We start from the raw sequence: 16,743 nt of genomic DNA on the forward strand, positions 1-16,743 counted from the left end.
GCCACAGTATATTTTTGATCTAATAAATAGGACTGAGCTAAAACATCCTACTGACCTTGTTGTGAGCTAAACAAATCAAAGGAATTGAAATGTAAAAAATGCACTATTTCAAGTAATAAGCATGTATCTCCGTGGTCATGGACAAAAAGACAAAAACATAGAAAGATGCTTAAATAAATGGCAAGCAAATCCTGCTCAGCTGTGTTTGTGCATAACCCTCAACTAATGCTGCTTCTATTCATGGTTCACAGCCTTAGCCAACGTAAATCACATAAAACTGACAGACCCTGTGGAAATTTCTGGCTGACAACAAGCTATAATCACCTATTGAGGTTGTTCTGTCACACTTTGGGGGTGTTAAGATCTGGGGTGACACATTTAACATCTCTTTGTGTTCAAATCTGGGAACAAACAAACAGTGTGTCTCCACCACAGGGCTAATGTAAAATAAAAATAAAAATAAAAATGTGTTGTGTGTCTGTGCCCATGTGCTTGCAGCAGGGCTGCAGGGCTGAGGACTCCCCTGTAAGGAGAGGCTGGGGCTGCGCAATACTGGGCACAGCTGGTTCCAGTTGCCTCCAATGGCCCCAGTGCAGGGCACAGCTGAGCCCAGCAGCCAAAAAAAAAAAAAAAAGTGTTTGAGAAAGAGTAAAACATGGCATGTAGGTATTGACAAGTGAAAAGTGAGGGAAAGGGCCCTGTAGCCACCAAGATCACAGAAGGAGGGGGAGGTAGTACTGCAGGGACCAGAGTAGAGACCCCCCTGCAGGCCACGGAGAATACCCACACTGTGGCTGGTGGAGGACCCTGTGCTGGAGCAGGAAGGTATTTCCTGAGGAAACCATGACCCATGGACAGTCCATACTGTGGCAGGTTTATCCTGAAGGACTGCAGTCCATGGGAAGCATACTGGAGGAGGGGAAAAGGTGAGGAGATGTAGTGGGTTTACGTGGCAAGGTTTTGGTAGCAGGGGGAGGTTTCTGTGAGAAGGATCTAGAAGCTGCCCCATGTTTGGTAAGGGCCCCACTGCTGACCAGAGCTGAGCCAATAAGCGAAGTTGTTTTGCGCCTCTGTGAGAGCATATTTAAGACAGGGAAAAAAACGCTGTGCCACACAGCAGCCGGGAGAGTAAGAGGAGTGAGGAACAGCCTTGCAGGCGCCAAGGTCAGTGCAGCAGGAGGGGGAGAGGTGCTCCAGGCACCGGAGCAGAAGTCCCCTGCGGCCTGTGGTGAGGACCATGGTGAAGCAGGATGTCCCCCTGCAGCCCATGCAGTACCACGGTGGAGCAGGGTTCCACGCTGCAGCCTGTGGAGGAGACCACAGTGGAGCAGGTGGCACTGCACCGATGGAGGCTGCTGCCTGTGGAAGACCCCTGCTGGAGCAGATTCCGGGCCGGACCTGTAGCCCGTGGAGAGGAGCCCACTCAGGAGCAGGTGACCTGGCAGGAGCTGCTGCCCGTGGGGGAGCCAGGTTGGAGCAGTTTTCTCCTGAGGGATGGACCCCGTGGTACGGACCCATATCTGGAGCAGCTCTGGAAGAGCTGCTGCCTGTGGGAAGCCCATGCTGGACCAGTTCATCAAGGACTGTGTCCCATGGGTGGGACCCCACAGCACAGGGGACAAGAGTGACCGAGAAGGAGCGGCAGGGAAGTGCTGTAGAGTGACCATAACCCCCATTCCCCCGTTCCCCTGCGCTGTTCAGGGGGAGGAGGTGGAAGAGGGTGGATGGGGGGGAAGGTGCTTTTGCTTTCTTTCCTTTGTTTCTCACTTCTCTAGCTTGTTAGTAATAAGCAATAAATCTTACTATCTCCTTATGCCGAGTCTGTTTTGCCCATTACAATAATTACTGCATGATTTTCTCATCCTTATCTCAACCTTTGAGCCCTTTTTCACATATATTCTCCCCATTCCTCTTTGAGGAGGGGAGTGAGAGAGTGGCTGTGGTGGAGCTCGGCTGCCCACTCGAGCGGAACCACGACAGGAGGATGGGGCAGCAGAGAGGACACATTATGGACTGACCACAGCCTACTACATGGCTTGGGGAGGAGGAGGTGAGGGAGCTGGGAATGAGGAAGTGAAAGGGATGGGGCGAGGGGAAGGGCTTGTGGTGATTTGTCCGTTTTTCACTACTCAAATTTATTTTAATTAGTAGTCAGTCAAAATAATTTCTCCTAGGTCAAGTTTGTTTTGCCCATGATGGTAACTGAGCAAGTGATCTCCCTGTCTTTTTCTTGGCCCATGAGTTTTTTCATTTTATTTTCACCGCTTGGTCCCGTTGAGGAGAGGATGTGTGAGAGCAGCTGGGTGGGTGTCTGGCAGCTAGCCATGGCCAACCTGCTAAGAAATGGAAGAGAGGTAACTATGTACTGTAGTTACAGGTGTGGTGGATCCACACAGGCAGTAATATCAGGGCCGTGTGGTGTTTGCCACACAAAGTTCTGTGACTGTCATTCCAGGCTAGGCTGGATGGGGCTTTGAGCACCCGGGTATGGTGGTGGGTGTCCCTGTCCATGACAGGAGAAGTGGAATTAGATGATATTTAAGGTCCTTTCCAACTCAGATCATTCTGTGATTCTCTGATTCTTGCATAAGGAGACAGCTGGCCTGTGAGTCAGTAGTGAATTAGGGGTATTATCCTGTCCTCTGGGGCAGTGCAGGGCTGGCAGATCAAATGTGCTGTGCCTGTATAGACACTGCCTGACAGCACTGCTGTGGAGCACAAGCATTGGGGGTAGTCTGGTGTTTGTGTATGCTAGATTAGCTTACTGACATAAAATGAGTTATATTACAAATCCTTAGTAGGACTGATGAGTCTTGATGCTGAGGTACAGAAATCTGTGTGTTACCCAGAATGGGATCAGTCTTCTGCATCAGAATTTTACAATTAAACCTCAAAGGCAGATAACCAAACTAGCTAAAAATAAACATAAAATGCAGATCAAATATTACAATTACACTTTTTTGATAATAAGACAATACATAACATAAACAGTAGTACAGTACAGGATCTCACTGTAATAAATTCTACATACTTGGATTGTGAAGAAGAGGGGTACCTGTGCCTTCTGTGATGTTTGTTACAGTCTTTAATGTTCAATTTAGAGGTGACTCCACCTATGCTGTCAAACAGTGAATTGTTTTTGCTGCCAAAAATTCCTGTTCACATGACCGTGATGTACTGCTTGTCTGTGGATAACCTTTCTTAGGCAACTAAAGCTTTTAAGGTGCTCATCAAGACAACTTAGCAATTTTTTTTCAGATACAGATTCTTTAAGACATCTCAAAAACCATAGCATCTCAGTGATACTTTTCTAGATGGAATTCAATGCAGTTCTTATATGTTCCTTGTCACAAAGACATTCTTCTTGTAGGTTCACAGATTTATCAGGGTCCCCGGAAATTCTTGCTATATAACAATAGTAAAAAGAATATATATACTTAACACCTAACTATTATTTAAATATTACAAAAGTATATCCTTTTTATTGATGTGGATTCACATTTGATTTTTTCCAGGTAATGGAAGCCCATCAGCCACACTGCCAAAGAAGAGAAGAATGAAGAATGGTTGTCCTTTGTAATTTTAAGAGCTCAACTACATCATGTACAGAGAGAGATACTTGAACTGGCTTAGGTAAGCCTATGGACAACATCAGATCAGAGAGGACCCAGGGGCTCAGGAGGAGTGAAGCGTAGCTGTATTACACTGTAATTCAATCATGCAAGGCAGATGGAGCTTATTTGGTCAGATGCGGCACTACCCAGATATAGTTTTACTGCTTGCAGACCTGAGCTTTTTGCCTGAATGTTGCCTGAAAGACATGTGGCAGTCACTGCAAAACCAGGGTTCTGACGTGCAGTGTAGATGTGCCTTGTTCAAAGTCATCAGGGTCATGCATGTGTGAATCCATACCAGTATGAAATGTAAGCAGTTGAACAAATGTCAAGTGAGGAATGCAATATTTTTCTAAGTTGCTGATATTTAATAGGTTGTGTTTGAGATCCTCCCTTCGGTTGCTCAGTGTTGCTGAAAGCATTAATATCAGTCATACCAAGCATTTGACTTCCTTATCTGTGATTTTTTTTTATTTTTATTTTTTTAAATTGTGAAATGGTTGACATTTTAGCAAGAAATTTGTGATATGTTGCTAATGTCTATTGGGATTAAAAACTAGGAAGCAGAACAATGTAGCATGAGTTTAGCTGGATGTGATTCAGCAGAAAAATGAAAACAATAGTACTTGAAATGCATGTTCATGATAGAAGATTGGGTAGAATATGTAGACTGTGTATAGAGGAGATTGCAGAAACCTAGTGAATCACTGTGTAGGAAAGAGATGAAGAGTGTGGGAAATTCTTTAGATTGGAATTATAAAGGAAAAAATGGAGAACAGATATGACATGAAAAGTGTGGAAATGACTAGATAGTACACAACACAGAAATAAGAGAAGGGAACAAATAAAGTGAAATTGGATTTGGCAAAATGAGCATGAATGAGGAGAAAGAAAATGGACAATGGTAATAACAAGAAAATTATGTGAGGAATAAATTGTTTTATTTGATGATAAATCTGTTTCTTAATTTATGTCTCCTTTTGGTGGACTGTTTTGGATTATGTTTCATTGAAATGGCCTAGCTGATTGTCTGTTTATTCAGCATAATTATGCACGGGGATTATTTCACCCTATTGGTCAATAATCCCATAAAACACAGGTTCACTTTTAATTTTATTAATCCCTTTTGCAAAATTCCTTTCAGCATATAGAGACAAGTAAAACAAACAAGTGCATTTTTTATGGTACACTTGTTCTTTGTTTTGTAGTAGCAGCAGAGGGTACCATTTTCAAGAGGTTTCATGATTTGGTGATGTGTATAGATGATAGTCACCTATTCACCCAGTGATACCAGAAGTACTGAATTCAGTTAAGAATGTGGGATGTATTGGATTGCTTTCCAGGACTTTTCGATGTGCTTCGTGGACCTTTCCTACATGCAAGTTCATGAATTTTAGTCATTGAAGAATACCAAATTTTTGTCTCCCATGTCTGGGAAACATATCTTTATTAAAAGCTTATTACTGAAAAACATTGTGCCTTTACACTTCTGGTTACTCCTTTAAAAACATAATTGTATTTAAAATTTGTTTTATAAATTTGTATTGAAAATTAAACTGGAATTAAGAAAGCAGGGATGGGAGAACATGAAGATTTTCCTATTTTTGAATGCCTTGAGTGAATGGTTTTATATCCAGGTATGGCATTGACTAAGTGTCACTCTCATATTATAGCTGTTTGCTGTGCAGGGCAGGACACAGAGTTTCAGGTGAAAATGTGGAAGGAAAGTTTATGAAATGGAACTCAGCCCACTTTCAAATCTCTGCTTCTCATTTCTGAAGCAGCCTTTGAGTCTAATGGTAAAGAATCATCTTCTTTCCCCTCTTTTGGCATTAGAAAATTGCCATGCATATTTTACAAAGAATAAAATGAGATTTCTTGATGTGCATGAATAATCCTGGGCAGGACTGCAAAAATCCATATGCCCTGAATGCTTTGAGCAAGGTTTGAAGGGAAAACTATGCTACCCATCTCCTCATTAAGCAGTTATTTTCATATTCCTTTAGAAGGAGCTATCACCTTTTGTGAATTCACTCTATCTCAGTCAGAAAGGAGTGACTCTCTACCACAATTTGGTAAAAGAAGGATTCTGAAATTTCAGTACCCACATGGGCTGAACAAAAGGATGATGTGACATGTACACACATGAATGCCTGCCCCTGATCCCAAAGAAATCTGTCACCTGGATGTTTTGTGTGTAGGTCAGGTCTCAAAACAGAGGAGCTGAGATTTCTGGCTGCATAGAAATGTTCTCTGTTTCTGCTTCTTGTTATTTTGATGTTTCTTGCATTGAGTTTGTTCACTCTGGAGGCTTCAAAGCCTTCAGACCCTACATTTGCATTGTATAGATGCTCTGAACACTCTTGTCAATACCTTTACATCTGCAGACCTTCTCGTATAAGGGTATTCTGGCTTGTCATTTTGTCATTAGCGGTTCCTCTTGTCATGCTTGAATAACTCAGATAAATATCTTTTTGAACTGTAAACCTACTGCACAAAGACTCTGTAAAGACTCTACATAAGATATAAACAATAACTGATAAGAAAAAACAAGCTAAAGTTTTTTTAACTCTCAAAGCAAAATGTTTCCTCGTAGAAAAATAGAACTGGCTATCTACCTACCTGCCTATTTAGAGATACAACAATAATTAAATGCTTCTGTGACCATCTCCAGAAACATACTAATTACTTCACCTTTCTTCTACTTGGAATGGAAGTTCCTAGGGGCCCATCACACAAATATTGTCTACATGGGCAAGGTTTTTCCATGCTGAGGAGTGACTAATCAGACAATAGAAATGAGTCCGGAGACTTATTTGCTTTTGGAAGGGCTAATGGAGCAAATTAATTTGCTTTTCCTAAATAGGGGACTGAGATCTGAGGTGCACTTGAAGGGGATTTGAATCCCTGCTTTTAAATCAGCTTTCTCTGGAGTTTTAATGAACTGTTTTCATTGAGTAACAAAGTCTGTGAATAATGGGGGGATGAAAAATGATCAGTCCCCTGGATCATATGGTTTGTATTGCATAGTGTAAAGTAATTTGTGAGAGCAATATACACCTGTGAAATTGATATGTTGGTTTCTCTACATCATTCTTTGTGTGTTAATTTAATGGCTGGGACTATGAAGAGGGAGTAGGGGAGAGAAGGAATGCAGCAGGGAGGAGGGGTTCTCCCTGCACACAAGAGAGAGAGCATGTTGCAGTAAAGGTGACTAGTCTATGAAGGTTTGGACAGATTTGCTGAAGCAGGCAGCAGGGCTCAGACAGCATTAATGAGATTGTTTATTAGTACCGGATGAACAATTCTGCAACTCACTTGACAAATACCAAGCAAAAAGCACCACAGGGGAGCGTCCCACTGCCTTTAGCAACTCCGTGATCTATGGAATAAAATAATCACCGAAGAAAAACAATCTATTTTCCATCTATTGAGTTTTCTGTAACATGAAACTGCTTCTGTGAGAATTTAAAATCCAGGCTAACCCTGCATGAGTAAGAAGCTTTGTTTAAAAATCAGAAGTCTGTGTTTAAAAATCAGAAGTCTCTGGTTAAAATAGTGGCATAAAACAGAAATGTTTTGACTGAATTAATAAGCCATGTATGCTGTACTACTGCATCCATTTCTTTTCTTTTCTTTTTTTTTTTTTTTTTTAGCTCTTTGTTTTGATTCTTAAATTCAAAAATGTTACCTTAGCTACGGCAGTGCATCAGATCTCACTACTGCAAACTGTTCTGTTTTCTACAAGTGTCTACCATTCCTGCATGCTGCATTGTTTGAATCTGTTTGAAATGGATGTTTGTCAGCTAACTTCAGGGTGTTCAAAAGCATTCTTATTGGAGCACTTTTTTTTTCTTTTTACCTTCTTGAATGTATTCCTTTGGGGCATCTGTCTGAACTAAGCTTTGTCTGTAGCAAATACACTTTTTGATATTTATCTATATAAACACACACACTTCTATGCACATGAAAGCTATGTGCTTGCATGTATTTAATGTGCACATAGATTATCTTTCTTTTTCTTCCCACCCAGCAGCTCACCCAATCTAAGAGCAGCTTCATATACACTGGGAAAAGCAACAGCTTTTGCAGAGTTTTTACCTTTTTCTTGTCAAGGCTGCAAGATTATTAGAAAATTGAATGTGAAAGCTCCTTTTTCATCAAATTATGTGAAAAGTTACAGAAACTGAAAGGATTAAGTCAACCAGTATGTCTTTTAATGTCATTTACTTTTCAAATTAGTAAACAGAGATGTTTCTTCAGCTGGTTGCTAACATGTTTCTGTGATTTCTCAGGTTACTTTTACTCAAAACTGAATCTCAAGATTATTTGTTAGGGAATACCAATTTTGTGGATTTTTTTTCTAGTGTTTTTACCACATTTCTTATCCTGTTTTATGCTTCCTTTCTTGTGATGACCAGATGCTTCCTTGTGTCTCTTGACTCCAGCTTTGTGAACATCAGCTGACATTGTGATGATGAATGGTAATTGCTGATTGGATTCCTCCCTTTCCTCTCATTGACTGGGATGCCTGTTTCCATCACCATGCCAGTGAAAAAAGTATCTTCTAACTCAGGTGAAAAGGTAGAGCACACATCTCATCTCCTACACTGTTGTCCTTTCTACAGCCTTCAAAGGTCCTTTAGTCATTCTTGATTTCTCATTAGGTTGCTGCAAGGATCTGCACATCGGTGTCTTCTAGATAGACTTGAGTTATGTGTTTTTGAATTCAAAGTGTTCAGTACAACTTTAACAACTTTCAGTGCTCTCAAAGATTTGTCTTCCCTGACTCTCATATGCAGTGCAGAAATATGAGATGTTTCTATTCAGCAGAAGGGCTGTTGTGGTTGCTGACAACCAAACACTGTATCTAGAAGGAATTTCATCCCCACAAACAGATCTGAAGTTTTAGATTAGCAATGATGGATCAGTGATAGCACCTGTGTTGGTACACACAAGCCATCTATTTGGAAAGCTTTTGGTTATCTGGTTCAGCAGGAAGCAATAACATGTAGTAATTGCAGAAAGCTGGAACATTTGTTGGTTTTGGTGTCCTTTACCCATAGTGTTAAGGATGAGGTAACTGAAGTCAGTAAAAAATCCCCAAATGATTTGAATAGGTCTTAGGCTAGTACTTTAGATGATTTTAGATTTACATTGTAAATTAAGTTATCTACAAATCAAGTAACATATTCATGAAAGATGAATGAATAGATGCTTTAATCTCGCATTTATTCAGGCATTTAACAAAACGGAAATCTTTTGTTTACTTGATGTCTGTTTTGCAGGACAGCTCTCTTACAGTTACAGGGTGGTTTTCAATTTCTTTTTTCATCTTCACCATTGCAACGTGTCATTGAGCAATCCTATTTTTCCCCATGAATTTCTAGTTGAAGAAATTTCAGCTTTGACAGAAGTCTTAAATTCCAAATCTTCTTATGAGGAAAAATGGAATACACTCCATATGCAGAGGCAAAAATAAACTGTCTTAATCAAGTTTTGGCAATCTAATCAAAATACAACAACCAGTTGTCATTAATCCAGTTACAATAATATTAGCACTATCAATTCAAATTAATATAATTATCATTGATAGGTTTCCATATCTTTAAAACTGTAAAAGAAGTCCCTTTTCACTGGTGCTGTGCTCACACCTCCAATATCCCAGTAGGTCATAAGGACATTGCATGTGACCTTACTGCAGCTGAGTGGGGTCTATTTGGCTTTACTTTTATGTGTTTCCTCACCACATGCTACTGCTCCCTGCTCCCACAGCTTCCCCCAGGCTCAGCCCCCCAGGGGCTCTTGTTTGCTGGGCAGTGACTCCCTGGCTTTGCCAGACCCTTCCCATGGAGGCACTGAGAATCAAAACTTAAGAAGTACGACAGATAGCACCTTTTTTTTATTATTTAAATAAAATTTCTGGGTCAAGTGCTTTTAATTTAATACTATTTTGTTTTCCAAGATCTTAGCCCCATGCACATCAAAAGCCTAACAGATATCTGGGGACTGCTGAAGAGACTCATCATTTCAGTCTGGGAGGACCACAGCAGTCATATAGGTAAACGTACCACATCAGCTCTGTGGCACTGTGTAACCACAGCTAATTGAGGATATGACTGTTAAGGTCTAAATGTTTTGAATATGTACTGATAATTATTGACAGTCAGTAAGACGTAACCATTGGAAATGTGTATTGTTAATGAGTGGCAATCTCATTAAGTGTTATTTTGTAGTTTGAACCTGGCCTGGCCTGATCAGTCTTCTAACTGTTTCCATCCAGATGGTATATATACCCCTGTTTTCAGTTGCAACACCAGTTTTGGGCAACAACTGAGGGTCTGAAAGAGAATTTTACACTTAACCACATACTCTCAGGTTTAGCTGTCTGAAAGCTGAGTGTTCAGTTTGTGCAAGGCATTTATGGTACACCATAGTCGGTGAGGAAGGAAGGCCCATCAGGCAGTGAGTCAACCCAGCTGTCCTGGACACTGAGAATTGGATCTGCAGTCAATGCTTAAATCTTTTGACTGATTATAGAGAATGCTTATGTGCATTGTGTAGGTTTGGGACTGGACTGGACTAACAGTCAGCTGTGTCCTGTCCCTGAGGACTGCCTCTTTTAGGTAATTACATTTCATTTTAATTCTGGCCCAAGATACCTAAACATAAAACAGCCAAGATAGATTTCTCAGATTCACGCACCAACTAGCTGTGTCAAGATGAACATTAATTTATTTCAGTGGTCTGTTTGCTGGGAGCTTGGAATAGGAGCTTATTTGGTAGGAACGGGAGAAAGTCTTCTCCATTTTCTGGCGTGCCTGCAGCAAGGAAGCTGAACTCATTTTATTGAACCAAGTTCAGAGATTCATAGATTATAAAGGCCAGGAGGAACCATTGTGATCGTTTACTGTGACCTCCTCCATAACATAGCCCATCAGAGATTTTTGAATTAATTCCCATTTGAACTAGAGTGTTCCATTTAGAACAATGGCCAATCTTGTTGAAAGCATTTGCAGAGATAAGTCTGCCATAATCAGTAGCAAATTATTTTAATGTTTTATTAGTCTTTAGTGCTTTATATTTGATCTGAATTTGGCTTGCTTCATCTAGATCATTTGATCTCATTACAGAATTACCAACTAGACCTATGAATCTTCTCTTATGAAGTACCTGTTTGTCATGTAGGTACAGAGACTTTGAGCTTGCCATCCCCTAACCTGCCCTTTACTAAGACAGAATAAAGTACTTACCAAAGGACATGTGCTGTGGGAAGTATTTTCCAATCAGTAATCTTCAATAAACATTTTCTGTTATTAACACCCTTATAATACTGCAGGTCTTGAAATTGGACAACACAATATCCCTGTAGGTATTTGCACTACTGCCAAGTACAGAAATATGGATATCATACCTATTCCTAACAAATATCCTTTTTATTCATACAAAGTCTGTGTGTGTCTGATTTTGAGCTCACTGTTTCACGTGGGGGTTGTGTGCAGATGGTTACATCTCTTAATGCCCATATCCTCAGGTAGGAGACAGATTCTCCCATTCTGTAAGTATGGCTACATTTGACCATATTGAATGCAGTAAGAAGTGCAAAAAGCCACACCAAGTGGCTTGCCCAGGTGCTCATTTTAGTAGGTGAGCCAACCTTAGTATTAGTGATCTGTCCATATTGTTTGCCTTTTCATGCACACTTTCATGTCCTCTCTAAGTCTGTTAGTAATGTACTTATGCTTAATCATAGATATATCATACAACATACATTTAAAAATAACTGCTATCCACTCTTGAAGCAAATGATGATGTTTATTTTACCTTTTCTTTCTGGTGCACTTTAACTTTAGTTATCTCAGTTTTTAGTCTTCAGAGTTCCTCATGGAATTGCAGTACCAAATTTTTTCTTCCCAAAGCTGTTTTGAAGCTTACAAGTTACATTTGCTCTGAAAAAGTTCCTCTTTTTTCTCTCTTTTGCTTATGAAAGAACTGAGGGAACCAAAGATAGATGTTTGAAGCTTGGAGCTCTTCATACCCCTTTAACAAACTATCAGACAGTTTTAATCCTTTAATGGGTTTCATATTGGCTTTGTGTTGCTCTGATTTCATAATCAAAATGTGGTAAGTCAAAGGCCTTACAGAAGTGTAAGAGTATTACATCAACAACACTAATCATCTGTAATTACTTTTATCAGTTTATTAAGACTTACAATGTGATCAAGAAGATATTAAGTTAGGTCTTTCCCATCATACACAGTTGGAAAGAATCCTATTGTGAATCGTTAATTCTATGATACAGAACTAGGTTTTTGCTACATACCATGGTTAGAGCAGAAAACCTGCTTGGGTAATAAAATAATCTTGAGATGTCAGCTTCCCTTCTCACCTCCATGGCGTGCAGGTGAACAAATTTTTCAGTGCAGTGTCCAAGAGCTGCTGGGAGGATCAGGTGAAGGGGATTTGACAGTTCCTGTCTGGAGCATTGCATTCAGTGCAGGTCATACCCTTTGTCTTCCACTCAGGCCCTGTTTCTTCTGGTGAGTGCTATTGCATAGGAATGTGTTGGCATAATTTTCCCATCACCAGTATAAGTTGATTATTTCCTCAGTTCCACTTAGTGCATAAAGTACAGCAGTTCCAACGAAGTTAGTGCCAGACAAAGGTAGTAGTAAGCAGTTTAATAAGCAGATTAATTGCAAGGCTTAATACTGCAATATCCAGCCCACATGTGTTTTTTTTTTTTTTTTTTTTTGTTTTTTTTTGTTTTTTTGTTTTTTTGTTTTTTTTTGGTGACAAATGGTGATTTGGTTATCATCGCACTTTGTGAATGTTAGCTGTATTTATGCAAGTTGTTCTTTGAAATATTTTAACCTTTTGGGCCATTTCCTTCTAGTCTTTCTTCTTTGATAGATGCAGCATTTTGTTAGCCTAGCATAAAGGCCAGCAGAAATTGCCCAAATCTCTTGTTGCTCTACAGAATGTACCTGACTGTGCCATGAGATAATATGGCTTTGGGAACCTTCCCCTTATCACAGTCGTTGTGCTCAGTCTCATGAAGACAAGTTTTCAGTGCTGAACAGGAAGCATGAACATTGATCAAATTTAATGACAATGCTGTGCTTTTGCATCTCATCCATGAGCTAGAGACAACTCCTTTATTACTTACTTGCATTTGGAAAGGTGAATTATTAATGTTTCCATACCCAGCATCCAGTTATAAATGTAGCATCAGGGCAAATAAGACAACATGAAGGGCATTCTTGTCTAGTGCCATCATTATTGTATGTCTGGTGCTACAAGGCTTGGGATTGCTCAGCCACTGCAGACATCCCATTCACTGTTCTGTAGTCACTAAAGCGGTTGCATTTACCACAGGCAACTTAAGGTGGCCATTGCCTGTACTCATTGATCCCAGTGCAGTGCAGAGCCCTGGATATCTCTCCAGTGATAATTCCTTGACAGAAATACCTCAGCAACGAGGTTGTCACAGCTTTCTTCTGTGTTTCCAATTATGCAGTTAACTTTGAGGCTTCCTCTTACTATGTTTAATTATCACTACGTTTCCTAGATCTCTGCAAACACAAACTCTCTTGCAATGATGTTTTTCTTTGTTTGTTTTTTCATTTTCATGAGCCTGTATCTTTAGTGGCTTTCAGTGTCTTTTGTGTGTGCATTGACTGAAACATTCGTCCAGTGAAGACATACCCACAATCATTCATAACATCTACACTTTATGAAAGGAATTCAGTTGAAAAACTATAAACTTCTATTAATTATTCTCAAAACCAAAAACAAAACAGCACATGCAAAACAGTAAAATTTCGATTGTTTTTCACTTGCACAATAATGTTAGAATATTGTTGCAGGTATACATGCAATGTAGTTCACTGAACAATATGTTTTCATCAAGTGAATTTTAAAACCGATGAGAAAGTAGTGGCAAAAACTCATTTCTGATTCTGCAAACACAATCAGTTCTTTGTGTGTGATGGAGCAATCAGTGGACAGAAATTTCACAATGCAGCTCCTTTGAGCAATCTTAAGAAAATGTATAGTTTGAATTATGAATATTCAACAGTCCATAAAATATCACAGTTAAGGACTCTTCTAATATGTCTGAATTATGAATAGTTCCAGGAAAGTTGGCTCACTGAAAAGGAACCTAAATTTGTCAATTCATTCTTACACCATTATATGCTAATATTATTACATGCAGTTTGTATTCTACATCTCATACTTTCTTAGCTCTTTCATTCCTGTGATCTAAAAACATTTAAGAAAAAATGTACAAAAAAATGTATTTCATGAAGTAAATAAACTTGTTTGAGAATGAAATCTACAGCAGATGTTGTAAACTCAATTTCAACCACATAAAATACATCTCTAGGTGGTAATTACCACATAGTGCCATGTTTTAATAACATGAAAACATACTCCACAGGACACAATGAATGGATAGCTACAAACAGATAAAAGTGCTGAAATACAGCATAGTCATTGTCTGCAAAGAGGCAGTGCCTGGCAAAAGAGGCACCTTCAAGGTCCAGGGAGTGAACTACTACATCTAGAATAGGTCAGAGCAATTTTGACGAAGTCCTTTTTTGACACTAAAAAGCTATTTTGTCAAAACCCAAGTTTTTCTCAGAAATAATTTCAGCTGAAGTTGACTAGTAGGATTTCAGAGGAGACTAAAAAAGGTTCCAAAGGGATTACTAACACACGCTCCATTTCCCATATTGTGAGATATCATTCTTTCCCTGTATGCTCCTCTTTTCTAGTGTGAGAGACCCCACAGAAAGGGGAAGGTACTTGTCAGCATAACAGGGAGGATTGTGCTTTTGCAGCCCTCAGTTGAAGCATAGCTTCTGGCCACTGCTTCATGCTGAGTCCTGTACCCTTTTGGTCATTCCTAAAGAGCCCCATGGTCTTGTATACTGATGATCTCCACAGATTTTCTTTTGCTTTCACCTCTACACATCAGCTGGACCCTGAGGAGCTGGCCCAAAGAATTGAAAATAATGGCATCCCCTTTAGTTCAGTGGAATTACTTCAATTTTTTAAATTGTGTGTAGCAGTTAATTGTGCTATCTAATAACTCTAATAATTCTTAGCACTTTCATAGAACTATTCATCTTCAAAGAGTATCACTAACATTAACTAATTAATTTTCCAGTTTTTGACTAAGACAGGTTTGCAAGCTGTGATCATGCAGACCACCTAGGTAATTATAATTTTCTTTGCATTGAAGATTATTCCAAAGACAATTTTTGTTATTTTAGGTGCAGTCTTGCAAATGCTAATTTGATCAGATAAGAGTTAAAGCTGAAATGATTAAATGATAGAATTTCTGTTTTAAAAACTTCAAGAGCGGCATGCTAGTAATCCTTATTGAAAAAGGACCTCTTTCATCTAAAACTTGACTATTAAGTACTGAAAAATAGTGCTAAAGGACTGGTTTTGACAGAGTCTAGGCACAGAGGGAAAATGACTGAATCTAACTTTTATACTATCAGAAAATGATTAAATTAAATATTCAAAGTTGCACCGGGGCTTTTTTTGGTTCACAGCAGTCTTTTGAGAACATTTTCCACAATGATTTTCAGCACACCATTAAGTAGAAATTGGTCCTTTTCACCTAAAAGAAGTACAAAAGCTGCAGTTTGCAATAAATAATTTGGTCAAGATGCATAATGTATGAGCCACTGTTCTACCAACCACAGCTTTCTTGATTATTGACTACATCTATTACTCTAGTGATTATTGCTTCTTATTTAAGGGATAGCAAGTGGTTAAATTAAGAGTGTTAACTGCTTTTTTACCTCCACCCTAAGATAATAACAATTAAATAATATAAGGTACTCAAAATGAGCAATAGTTCAGGTTCCTTAAATGTCTTTTGCGTCTTCCCTCCAGAGACAAGCACAACGAGGTGAATCTCATCATTATTTGTCTTTTCAAGGGCAAAGCTGTGATAGACAGGGCTTAATGTGTATCTTGGTAGAATTGGATTTGATCCTCAGGGCTGGGCCAGAGGGCTGCTTTGTTAGATTTGTTAGATTTACTCTCTCTCCCGCGCTCTCTCTCTACCACAAACAAAATTACCTCTTGAAGGCCTGCATCAACCTCAGCATCCTGAGACTATCTCCTTTTCTTGATTTCAGTCACATCTAAATCAGTTTAAACTGTCGACACAATGATTTGTGGAGAGACAGGGATTAAGCAGAAGGGAGATTAACACAGTTGTCTGTCTTCTTCGAAATAATATACCTGCTGACAGTAAGGGCATTCTTCAATTTACATAACTTAGCTCACAAGGAAGGCTTTGTGGTTGTTATTGGGTTGCTTTTTTTGCTATAAGCAGGACAAACTCACCTGCCCCCTGCACATTTAAAACCTTGACAGTCCATCTCTTCAATTCCTGTAAGATTGAGAGACATGCTCTCTTCTTTTTCTATGTGGAAGGAGCTTCTTTGGTCTTTGAGTAAAATGCATTCAAATAGATTATTTAAGAAATATGTATTAAATTCTCCTGGAAAGAAGATGAACTTCCAATTCCCCAAAGAAAATATTTACATTCCAATAGAGTCCAAACTCTGTGAACAATTGTTTTGAAATAGAATCACAAACTCCAAGTTTTTCTTTCATTTGCTGGTAGAAATAAGCAGATAACTTATTCTTCTAATTGGAAAAAAAAGAAAAAAAGAATAGTATGCAATATTCAGATTTCGTACTTACCTGGTAGTTCTTGACAGCACTAACAAGAATTAGTTGGGTGGTATTTTGTGCTTAGCCTCACTCTGGTGGAGAACAAAGAACTGCAGAAGTACAAGAAGACAATATCATCTAAAAATGGGAATATGAATGTGTATTTTTCTCATACTTCCTATATTTTATCTTTGTTCTGCTATAAAGGATGAGGCACAGAGATTTTTTGTATGTAGGTACTGAGCTTTGTAAAAGAATCTTGATTTAAATTAGGAACTGCATTGTGAGGTAGCATTATGCAAGTTAAGGAAAAGCACAAACTTCATGCCAGCAAATTGATAAATGTACTGTCACAGCTGCATAAACTGGAAGAGCTGCATATGCAGGAAAAAAAGGAAGTAATTACATTGAGTAAAAAAGA

The 16,743-nt window shown here is 39.1% G+C and overlaps 1 long non-coding RNA gene across 1 annotated transcript in view; it reads left to right on the forward strand.

Annotated features, from left to right (window-relative positions):
* Positions 1-814: 814 nt before the first annotated feature.
* The window catches only part of LOC311440012, a 34,369-nt gene continuing 18,440 nt past the window's right edge, over positions 815-16,743 (forward strand). Inside the window, exons 1-2 of the long non-coding RNA XR_014695152.1 lie at positions 815-926; positions 3,516-3,633. This is a non-coding gene — a long non-coding RNA (uncharacterized lncRNA). The remainder of the gene's footprint in view (positions 927-3,515; positions 3,634-16,743) is intronic.

This window comes from Aythya ferina (assembly GCF_964211825.1).
Source record: "Aythya ferina genome assembly, chromosome: 1".
NCBI classification, from domain to species: domain Eukaryota; kingdom Metazoa; phylum Chordata; class Aves; order Anseriformes; family Anatidae; genus Aythya; species Aythya ferina.